Here is a 10,516-nt window from a genome sequence, read left to right on the forward strand (position 1 = left end):
ATATGGTGGCCTAATTCTTGTTCTAGGGAAGTGTTCCATACCCTTCCTTAGTGGAAATTGGAACTTAATATTGCCTTCTTTCATATCAATCATGGCACCAATAGTGCGTAAAAATGGTCTATCAAGAATAATTGGACAAGACAGATTGCAATCAATATCAAGAACAATAAAATCTTTTTTTTGCGAGAAAAGAACAATAAAATCTATGGGAACATAATTCCTATTTGCAAGAATAAGAACATCATTAATTCTTTCCATAGGCTTTTTAATAGTAGAATCCGCCAAGTGCAAATTTAAAGAGCATTCTTCAATATCGGCAAGACCAAGCACATCACATAAAGATTTCGGAATTGTAGAAACACTAGCACCCAAGTCACATAAAGCAAAACACTCATAATTTTTAATATTGACTTTGATAGTAGGTTCTCACTCATCATGTAATTTTCTAGGAAATGGAACTTCTAATTCCAACTTTTCTTCTAAAGCTTTCATCATAGCATCAACAATATGTTTAGTACAAGCTTTATTTTGTTCATAGGCATGAGGTGAATTTATCATGGATTGCAACAAAGAAATACAATCAATCAAAGTGCAACTATCATAATTAAAGTCTTTGTAATCCAAAAGAGTGGGCACGTCACTAGTTAATGTTTTGACCTCTTCAAACCCACATTTATCAATTTTCTCAACAAGATTTTCACCCTCCAAATTAACGGGACGCCTTTTAGCTAAAGTTGACTCTTATTCAGTCCCTTTTTCATCAATCTTAATTTTACTAAACAAGGAATCAATAGAAGAAACACCAATCATTTTAAGATCTTCATCACTTTTATGAAAGCAATCACTAGAAAGCGCTTTCTCTAAAAATTCTCTTCTAGCTCTAAGCATAGTGGTTCTTTTCTTACTTTCATCCATATAAACATAAAGAGCTTTAATTGATTCCTCAACCTTAGTCACAAAATTTTTCATTTTGAGATTTTCTACATCATGAGAAATTCTATCAACACTTCTAGACAAATCATCAATCTTGTTCAACTTTTCTTCCATTGTAGTATTGAAAACTTTTTGAGTGTTGATAAATTCTTTAATATTATTCTCAAGATCAGAGGTGTTCCTATTATTATTACAAGATAATACCCCCGCGCGTTGTTGCAGGAATTTTTGGTGTTTCTAAGTAGCATTCAGATTGCAAAGAAGATAACAATTGAATCAACATATGGTAGATTTCATATAGAAGTGATAATAATCAACAAAACAATATATTTATATATAGGTGATTCAAGTTTAGTATCTATTTGATTTTGTTTGTGGGTGTCTTGTATAGTGTCCCAGTTTCTTTCATACTCAACAATGTATCGACGGTGTGTTGAGGCGTAGACTCGCATTTGGAAGTTAAAAAATCGTTTTTATTTTTCTCGGAGAAAAAACACTTGTTCTTTTGTGTTCTTCATTATTGCAATTGCATCTATGTATTTCTTTTGAGATTCTTTTTTTTGAGATCTAGAGTAAAAAAGTCAACTCGGATTGGACCAGTACATTCAGTTAGCATAAGTGGTCGAAGACTCTCTTGGACATCAGAAATCTATGTACTTCTTCTGAGATTTTCTAATTGAAACGGTGGAAGAACATGACATATGGTAGTTTGAAGAAATCGTGGAATTAGGCAAAAGGCATGTGTAGGTTTCAATCAGGGTAGATGCGTGTAAAAGGTGAAACAAAAATATATAACAAACACATTTTGTTATAAAAAGTATGTTTTCAGTTGATAAAGGGAGTAATGCGTCTTTTGATCTTCGTCGCCAGTGCCTGATACAAAACACAACTAAGAATAGCAATGAATACTTCATTATCCCCTGAAGATGAGAAAGGGAGCAATGCGTCTTTTATTTGTCGTCGCCAATGCCTGATACAAAACACAATAAAGAATAACAATGAGTACTTCATTATCCCCTGAAGATATATTGCTAAGATCTTCACATCATTAAACATCAGCCAATGCAAAAGGTAACTGGAAAAATAAGTAAAGAACCAACGAGCTTGTTGCCCAGAAATCTGAATACACATGGTCATATTTGCAAGTACACGTTCACAATAAGCAGTGCGGATTGTGCAATTACTACATAGAGAAGGAAGAATATATTGAGGAACTAAAGCAAGTAGGGAGATAAAATGAGATAATAAATACAGCAGGAACCAAGTGTTGAGGTTATATGTGGGTTGCTCACCAGTTAGAACCTATTTTCCATGAACGACAACATCCATCATAATTTTCACGTGCCTACAAGAATGAACCAATAACTTAATCTCTCAAACATGATGTACCTCAAGCAAACATCTAGACACGTAAAAAGCTTTGTGTCCTAGGCAAGCAGAACTGGAACAACGAAGCAACATCCAAGAAGAAGCAAACCACGTGATCTCCTATAGCCGGGATGACATGATATGGAAGTGAGAGGGATCAAATAAAGGAACATATATTCGGAAGGAAGAGATACGTACAGATCAACATGGTTGTGTGGTCTTTCATCCTCTGGCTTGGATATGGTTGTTGAAGAGCATGGGGAGAGTAGTTTATTCACTTTTCATTCGATTACTCCATGAGGAAGCTCACAATCGGAAGGCATACGACGGAAACACAATTACACGATGGCGGCGGTGCCATCAGAGGCCATGGTGGATCTATCACAGGAATGATCAGGTGACCCGGTGGTGGAACAGAGTACTCCCCTTCCAGGCCTCAGCCTCCAAATCGCCATGGCGGCCGAGCTCCAACCTATCAAGTGTGACTTTAAGAGAAGGAAGAAAAACGTACAACAAAGAAGATGGCCTGTAGCTAGCCCAGCCCAATATGAGAGGAGGGGGCTTCACCGAGCGCATTAGTTGACAGGAATCGATCCAATCCCTATCCCTGGTACTGCCTAACGCACCTTCACACTGACGCCGCCACTGGATGACTCATCCTCCGTTGGATTCTTCCTCGTCTGCGACTCCATAGTCTACTCCTCCGGCGCTCAACCTCAATGGCTCCACAGCCCGGGCACGGGCATACAGGGACCTGCTCCTTCACACAAAGCTTGCTGTCTAGATGGAAGGAATGTCTGTTGGTGGAGGAGATCATTAGTATGAGAAGGCAGAGTGCTGGCATGGAAACTAATAGAAAGAGATTTGTTGCTGAGACAAGTTAATCGTTGGTGCTGAGAAACTGAGGAGACGGATCAGGAAGACGATGCGCCCGCAGCGCCACAATGAGGTCTTTCCATTTCTCGAGGGAGGGGCGTTTTGGTGGTTCATTTAAGGATGATCCGTCTTTCATCGATGGGAAATATGGCTGGGCTTCGGCCGATTATTTAAGTCAGATAAATACAACATGGCCATATAGACCGTGATGATTGGAAGAAAAATGCTGATGTGGCAAGTAATGAGGTGGATAGGCTGCATGTCAAGAGAAATAGGGTAGTGGGGATGAACTATTTACGTATTATAGATAAGAAGGATTTCCATAGGAATTACCATAATTATTAGAGGAATTACTAGGAACAGGCCTAGGATTAAAATTACCTCTATAAGCATTGTTATTGAAATTGTTTCGCGAGATAAAATCACATCTACAGCATCACTATTTTGCTCAATCAAAGTAGACAAAGGCATATCATTGAAATCAATAGGAGCACTTTTACTAGCAACCAATTTCATAAGAGTATCAACTTTTTCACTAAAAGAAGAAATTTCTTCAACCGAATTAACTTTTTTACTAGTAGGAGCTCTTTCAGTATGCCATTGTGAATAACTTGCCATGATATTATCAAGCAATTTGGTGGCTTCACCCAAAGTAATTTCCATAAAAGTACCACCCGCGGCGGAATCTAAAAGATTACGAGAAACAAAATTCAACCCCGCATAAAAAATTTGTATGATCATCCAAAGATTTAACCCATGAGTTGGGCAATTCCTTAGCATCATTTTCATCCTTTCCCAAGATTGTGCAACATGCACATGTTCAAGTTGGTTGGAATTCATGATCTGGGTTCTAAGGGAAATAATTTTTGCGGGCGGAAAATACTTAGTGATAAAAGCATCCTTGCACTTATTCCAAGAATCGATACTATTGCGAGGCAAAGCAGAAAACCAAATTTTTGCATGATCTCGCAAAGAAAACGGAAATAATTTCAGCCTTACAACATCATTGTCCACATCTTTTTACTTTTGCATGCATATCGCATAATTCCACGAATGTGTTAAGATGGGACGCGACATCCTCATTAGGAGTACCAGAAAATTGATCTTTCATAACAAGATTCAACAAAGCAGTATTAATATCACAAGATTCCGCACTAGTGGCGGGAGCAATCAGAGTGCCAATAAAATCATTGTTGTTGGTATTTGAGAAATCACACAACTTGGTGTTCTCTTGAGTCATTGTGACTACGCAACAAGATTGCACCCAAAAACAGATCCGGCAAGAAAATGGTGAACGAAAAAGAGGGCGAATAAAACGGCAAAATTTTGTGAAGTGGGGGAGAGGAAAACGAGAGGCAAATGGCAAATAATGTAAATTGCGAGGAGATGAGATTTGTGATTAGGAACCTAGTAGATGTTGATGATGTCTCCCCGGCAACGGCGCCAGAAATTGGCACGTGGCCGAGAGACTATCTTGACTTGATCCTCCTCGGCAACGGCACCAGAAATTCCTTTTGATGTCTGCTAGACTACATCGGTATTTCCCCAAAGAGGAAGGGATGATGCAGTACAGCGACGGTAGGTATTTCCCTCAGTGATGAGACCAAGGTTATCGAACCAGTAGGAGAACCAAGCAACACTACGTAAATAGCACCTACTATTACTCCACACATCGACCGCTATCCAGCATGCATCTAGTGTATTAAGTTCACGGAAAAATGGAGTAATGCAATAAGAACGATGACATGATGTAGACAAGATCTATTTATGTAGAAATAGACCCTATCTTGATATCCTTAATAGCAACGGTACATACGTGTCGGTTCCCCTTCTGTCCCTGGGATCAAGCACCGTAAGATCGAACCCATCACAAAGCACCTCTTCCCATTACAAGATAAATAGATCAAGTTCACCAACCAAAACCCAAATATCGGAGAAGAAATACGAGGCTATAAGCAATCATGCATATAAGAGATCAAAGAAGACTCAAATAACTTTCATGGATAAAAAAATAAATCTGATCATAAACTCAAAGTTCATCCGATCCCAACAAACACACCGCAAAAAGAGTTACATCATATGGATCTCAAAGAGACCATTGTATTGAGAATCAAAAGAGAGAGAGAGGAAGCCATCTAGCTACTAACTACGGACTCATAGGTCTACAAAAGACTACTCACGCATCATCAGAGAGGCACCAATGGACATGATGAACCCCTTCGTGACGGTGCTAGATTGGATCTGGTGGTTCTGGAACTTGCGGCGGTTGGAATTGATTTTCGTCGACTCCCCTAAGGTTTCTAGAATATTGGGGTATTTATAGAGTAAAGAGGTGGTTCGGGAGGCACCCGAGGTGGGCACAACCCACCAGGGCGCGCCAGGGCCTCCAGGCGCGCCCTGGTGGGTTGTGCTCCCCTCGGAGCACCCCCAGGTGCTTCTTTGGCCCACTAGATGTCTTCTGGTCCATAAAAAATCCACAAAAAGTTTTGCTGTGTTTGGACTCCGTTTGGTTTTGATTTCCTGCGATGTAAAAAACAAACAAAAAACAGCAACTGGCACTTGGCACTATGTCAATAGGTTAGTACCAAACAATGATATAAAATGATTATAAAACATCCAAGAATGATAATATAACAGCATGGAACAATAAAAAATTATAGATACGTTGGAGACGTATTAGCGGCCGCGGCAGGGGCATGCGCGGGCAGGACCGTGCGGCAGCGCAGAGTGGCGCAGCGAGCGCGTCCAGGAGAGCCGCTGGGCACGGGCGGTGAGCGGGACTGCAGGCAACAGCTGAGCAGCAAGGGCAGCCAACGGGTAGACGAGCGCGGGCGACGACGGCTATTAGCGATGCAGAAGCATCGGTGGCAGCAGGTACGGGCGGATGAGCAGAGAGCAGCAGCGGCATCGGCCGAACGGGGGCACGGCCACGCGCGTGCGGGCGTGGGCAAGGCCTGAGCGCGGCGGGCGGCTAAGGATGGCAATTTTACCGGTGGGTATGGGTACCCGCGGATACCGTACCCGCATGGGCCGGGTATGGCACAAATTTGTATCCATGGGTAGTACCCATACCCTACACGTTAAGTAGTGGGTAGGGCACGGGTATAGCCTTGTACCCGTGGGTATACCCATACCCTACCCGTGTAGACTGACGCGTGGACCTTACCTGTGGAGCTACATCACGTGGACCTTACACAACTAGGCAAGTACTCATCTATTCCCCGTAATTAAGCATCACACCTCGTAATCTCCTCTCCCAAAATCAAGGAGAATGAAATCCCAGGAGCCGCCCCTCCCCATTAATCCTGCCATAGCCATACTCATCGAGCGAATCGACCCATCGGCCATCGTCCTGCAGGTGCCTCCGCGAGAATGGAACCGGCGACGTCGCCACCGGCCTCAAACTCCTGCCTCTAGATCCTCCTCCTCCAGCCCTCCCCAACTCTGGGTCGCGGCTTGCCGGCAGTGGGCACGGCGGTGTTGTGGTAGTGACGACTAACGAGCGCGCCGGCAAGAGGGCCAAGCCATGGCTGGAATCCCATCGCGATGGTAAGGCTCTCTATCGTGTACTTACTAAATTTCTTTCTATTGCTAATTTGTCTCCGTATAAGTGTATCTTCAGACTACAATGTACAATCTGCAACTTGATGTTAATTGCGTAGGTTTATCTTCAGACTATTTTTTGGCTGACTTGATGTTAATTGCTAGTTTGTCTCTACGATGGTAAGACTCTTTCTCTCTCCGTGAGCTAAACTTGATGCTAATTGCGTAGCTAGTTGATTGCGCACTGTACGCTGCCGTTCCAGACAGTGTGGACTTACGATTCAGTAAAAATATAGTCTGGTTATGTTGCAGCAGGCACATCATAGAGTTAGTATTGCAGACTGTACGCTGCCGTCCCGTTGCTAGTAAATTTCTATTGCTCTCTTCCAGACTGTAGTTTATTTAGTAGGCTATACTTGAAGATTCCAGTACTGTACACTGTCGTTCCTAATTACTATAGTTATTATTCAGTATAGTTGTAATTCATGTACAGACTCTGAAATGAGCAAGATCAACATGTACATGTATGCTAATATAAATTATGTGACGACATGTTTCGAGGAAGACATAAATTATGTCTACATATAGATTGGTTTGTATATTTTATTTTCATAGTGGCATGGTCATGTATCTTGTTTTTGCAATTGAGAAACTTATTTGTTATGCATCATGTTTTCATGTATAGATCAATGGCTTCTCAAGATGGAGACGAAGGCTCGGCTGTGGCTGGTGCAGGGAATTTTACCTCAGCTGATCCTTCGTCTCAACGTGCTACACCAATATCTGAAGCTACTCCGATATCTCAAGCTGCTACTCCAACATCTCGAGCTGCTACTGTAACATCTCAAGCTACATCTAGCAGAGCTGGTTCTAAGAGGAAGCGAACATCGGCAGTATGGGATGAGATGGAAGAGAAATTAGAAAATGGAAAACTGAAAGCCGAGTGCAATCATTGTCACAGAAAATTTACTGCAGGACCTAGAGCTGGCACAACTCACTTGCGTGTACATTTGGAATCTTGTCCTGCTAAGCATGCACCCATTGGTCCACAACAACAAAAATTGAGGTTGACCAAAGGTGAAGGTGGCAAAGTGAATATGGAAAATGTCATTTTTGACCAAGAGAAGGCTAGGAGAGATCTTGCATTGATGATATGTGAACATGAGTATCCTCTATCTATTGTGGATCATAGTGGTTTTCGTAGATTTTGTTCTTCTTTGCAGCTGATGTTTAAGATGGTGTGCAGAAATACTATTAGGAATGATATTGTGGCTATGCATTCTGCTCAAAAGGAGAAGATGGTGAATTTTTTTTGCAACATTCAAGCACCGAGTGGCTGTCACTACAGATTTGTGGACAGCGGGCTATCAAAAGAGAGGTTACATGGCTGTTACCGCGCACTATATAGATGATTCTTGGAACCTAAAGAGCTTGCTTATGAGGTATAAATCTATACATAGCACAATAGTAAATATTAGCAATTACCATACTATGCTTATGCAATACTCATGATTTTTTCTATTTTATTGTGTTAAATAGGTTTGCTTATGTGCCCTGTCCACATTCAGCTGAGGTTATATGTGAAGCCTTGTATGAGTGTCTTGTTGAGTGGCACCTTGAGAGGAAGATCTCCACCGTCACTTTGGACAACTGCACATCAAATGACAAGGCTATGGGAATATTGCCAGATAAGTTGGATACAAGCTCTCTCATGCTGGATGGTCAATTACTGCATATGCGTTGTGCCGCTCACATATTAAACTTATTAATTGTAAAAGATGGAATGAGTGTCTTAGAGAAAGGTATAGAGAGGTTGTGAGACAATGTTGCATTTTGGTCAGCCACACCTAAAAGGCATGAGAAGTTTGAAAAGATGGCAAAAACTTTAAACATAGAGTATAACAAAAGGTTAACTCTTGATTGTAAGACTAGATGGAATTCAACTTATATCATGATTAGCATTGCAGTACGATACATAGAGATATTTGAAAAATTAAAGGCACGTGAAAAGAAGTTTAAGTGTTGCCCAACCAAAGATGATTGGAAGTTTGCAAAAGAAATATGTGATAGGCTGAAGCTCTTCTTTGATATCACCGAGTCATTCTCGGGCACGAAGTATGTCACAACAAATCTTTTTTTCCCTAAAGTGATTACCATTCGCTTTGCCATAAGGAAATGGGGTAAGAGTGACATTGAGCTTATACAAAAAATGTCCGAGGAAATGAAGGATAAGTTTGAGAAGTATTGGAAAGATATCCATGGTCTGATGTCTGTTGCAACAGTTCTTGATCCAAGGTATAAACTTCATATCCTCAATGCTCTTTATGGTCCCCTCTATGGAAGAGAGCATGCAGCCACAGAAATAGAGAAGGTGAAGAAGTTATTGATTCAATTGGTGAAGCAATATAAAGATGAAGTTGAAGGCGAGGATGCATGGGATGCTTCTGTTGCCGATCCACTTGGAGAAGAAGATGAAGCCATGAAACTCTATGATCAGTATTTGTCTAGTCACCCCACTGTCCCTTCTTCTTCAATCCATACAGAATTAGACTTGTATTTGGAAGAAGCTCGTCTACCTAGAACGCAAGAATTGGATATCATCAATTGGTGGAAGGTTAGCGGCTCTAGGTTTCCTACCTTGAAAAACTTGCTCGTGATATATTGCCTATTCCCATAACATCAGTGGCTTCCGAATGTGTGTTCAGCACTAGTGGCAGAGTACTCAGTGCACATCGTAGTAGACTTACTCCTAATGTGGCTGAAGCTCTCATGTGCATGTAAGCTTGGTCTCGTGCAGATCTGTTAGGTAATACATTTTTTCACTTGCACTTGTTTTTTATTTTGCAAAGAACTTGCCATTTACATACAAATGTTGGTTATTTCATCAGGTGGTTGGAATTCTACACTCTTTGCAACATTTCAGAGTGTTCTCGAGGATGAAGAAGAGGAGATGGTAAATTACTTAAATGCTTTGATCTTAAATTTTTAGATTATAGCAGACCAATTTAATCATGTGTCGTATCATCTTGTTCATGTGAAGGATGAGTCTACTTCAATCATCACCCAGGAGTGAAGATATTGCTGTTGTTTGTGCTTGGTTGGAACTTGGAAGCTGATGGCTGCTATTTGTGCTGGTTGGTGGCTTGTGTCTGTTATCTGCTGCAGCTGCTCTTTGTGTTGGCTCATCGGTGCCTCGGATGTTTTTATTTATTACTTGTCGGATGTTATTTGGTGAAGTGTGTCGTGAGTTTGTGAACCTATGTTAAAGTTCACCAATTGTCAATTTGAATTGAGATAATTGCCATGTACTCATCTATCTGTTATTGAGTTGAGATAATTTTTTTGTCAAATGTGCTATCGATAAATGTAAAATTATGAATAACTTGTGTATTGTTTGATCTACCCGTTGGGTACCCAACGGGTATGAGTACCCGTCGGGTATGGGTATGGGTAAAGTTTCATACCCATGGGTATGGGTATGGATAGAATTTTGTACCCATTGACTACACGGGTATGGGTATGGTATTGCTCTACCCGCCCCATACCCTATCCATTGCCATCCTGCAGAAGTTGACGGGCGTGGCCCGGTCACGGCAAGCATGGGGACCGGGCGCAGGCGCCAACGGCGATGAACTAAGGGGGTTCAGAAGGGGGAGAGAGCAGGGAGCGGAGAGGGCCTCACAAGGGAGCGCACGGGCCAACGGCGAGGTCGGGGACGCGGTGATAGAGCGTGTCAAAGGAGGTGAAGACGACCGCGGCGGAGCTCCAGAAGGTGGTGGAGCGGCGAATGGGCCTC

The 10,516-nt window shown here is 41.7% G+C and overlaps 1 long non-coding RNA gene across 1 annotated transcript; it reads left to right on the plus strand.

Moving 5' to 3' along the window:
* Window positions 1-6,381: 6,381 nt before the first annotated feature.
* On the plus strand, window positions 6,382-10,032 carry LOC123169165 (uncharacterized). The gene is made up of 5 exons (XR_006484666.1): window positions 6,382-6,726; window positions 7,406-8,162; window positions 8,260-9,526; window positions 9,609-9,673; window positions 9,761-10,032. It is a non-coding gene; the product is annotated as an uncharacterized lncRNA (long non-coding RNA).
* Window positions 10,033-10,516: the final 484 nt, after the last annotated feature.

Source organism: Triticum aestivum, chromosome 7D (genome assembly GCF_018294505.1).
Source record: "Triticum aestivum cultivar Chinese Spring chromosome 7D, IWGSC CS RefSeq v2.1, whole genome shotgun sequence".
Classification (NCBI taxonomy): Eukaryota; Viridiplantae; Streptophyta; class Magnoliopsida; order Poales; family Poaceae; genus Triticum; species Triticum aestivum.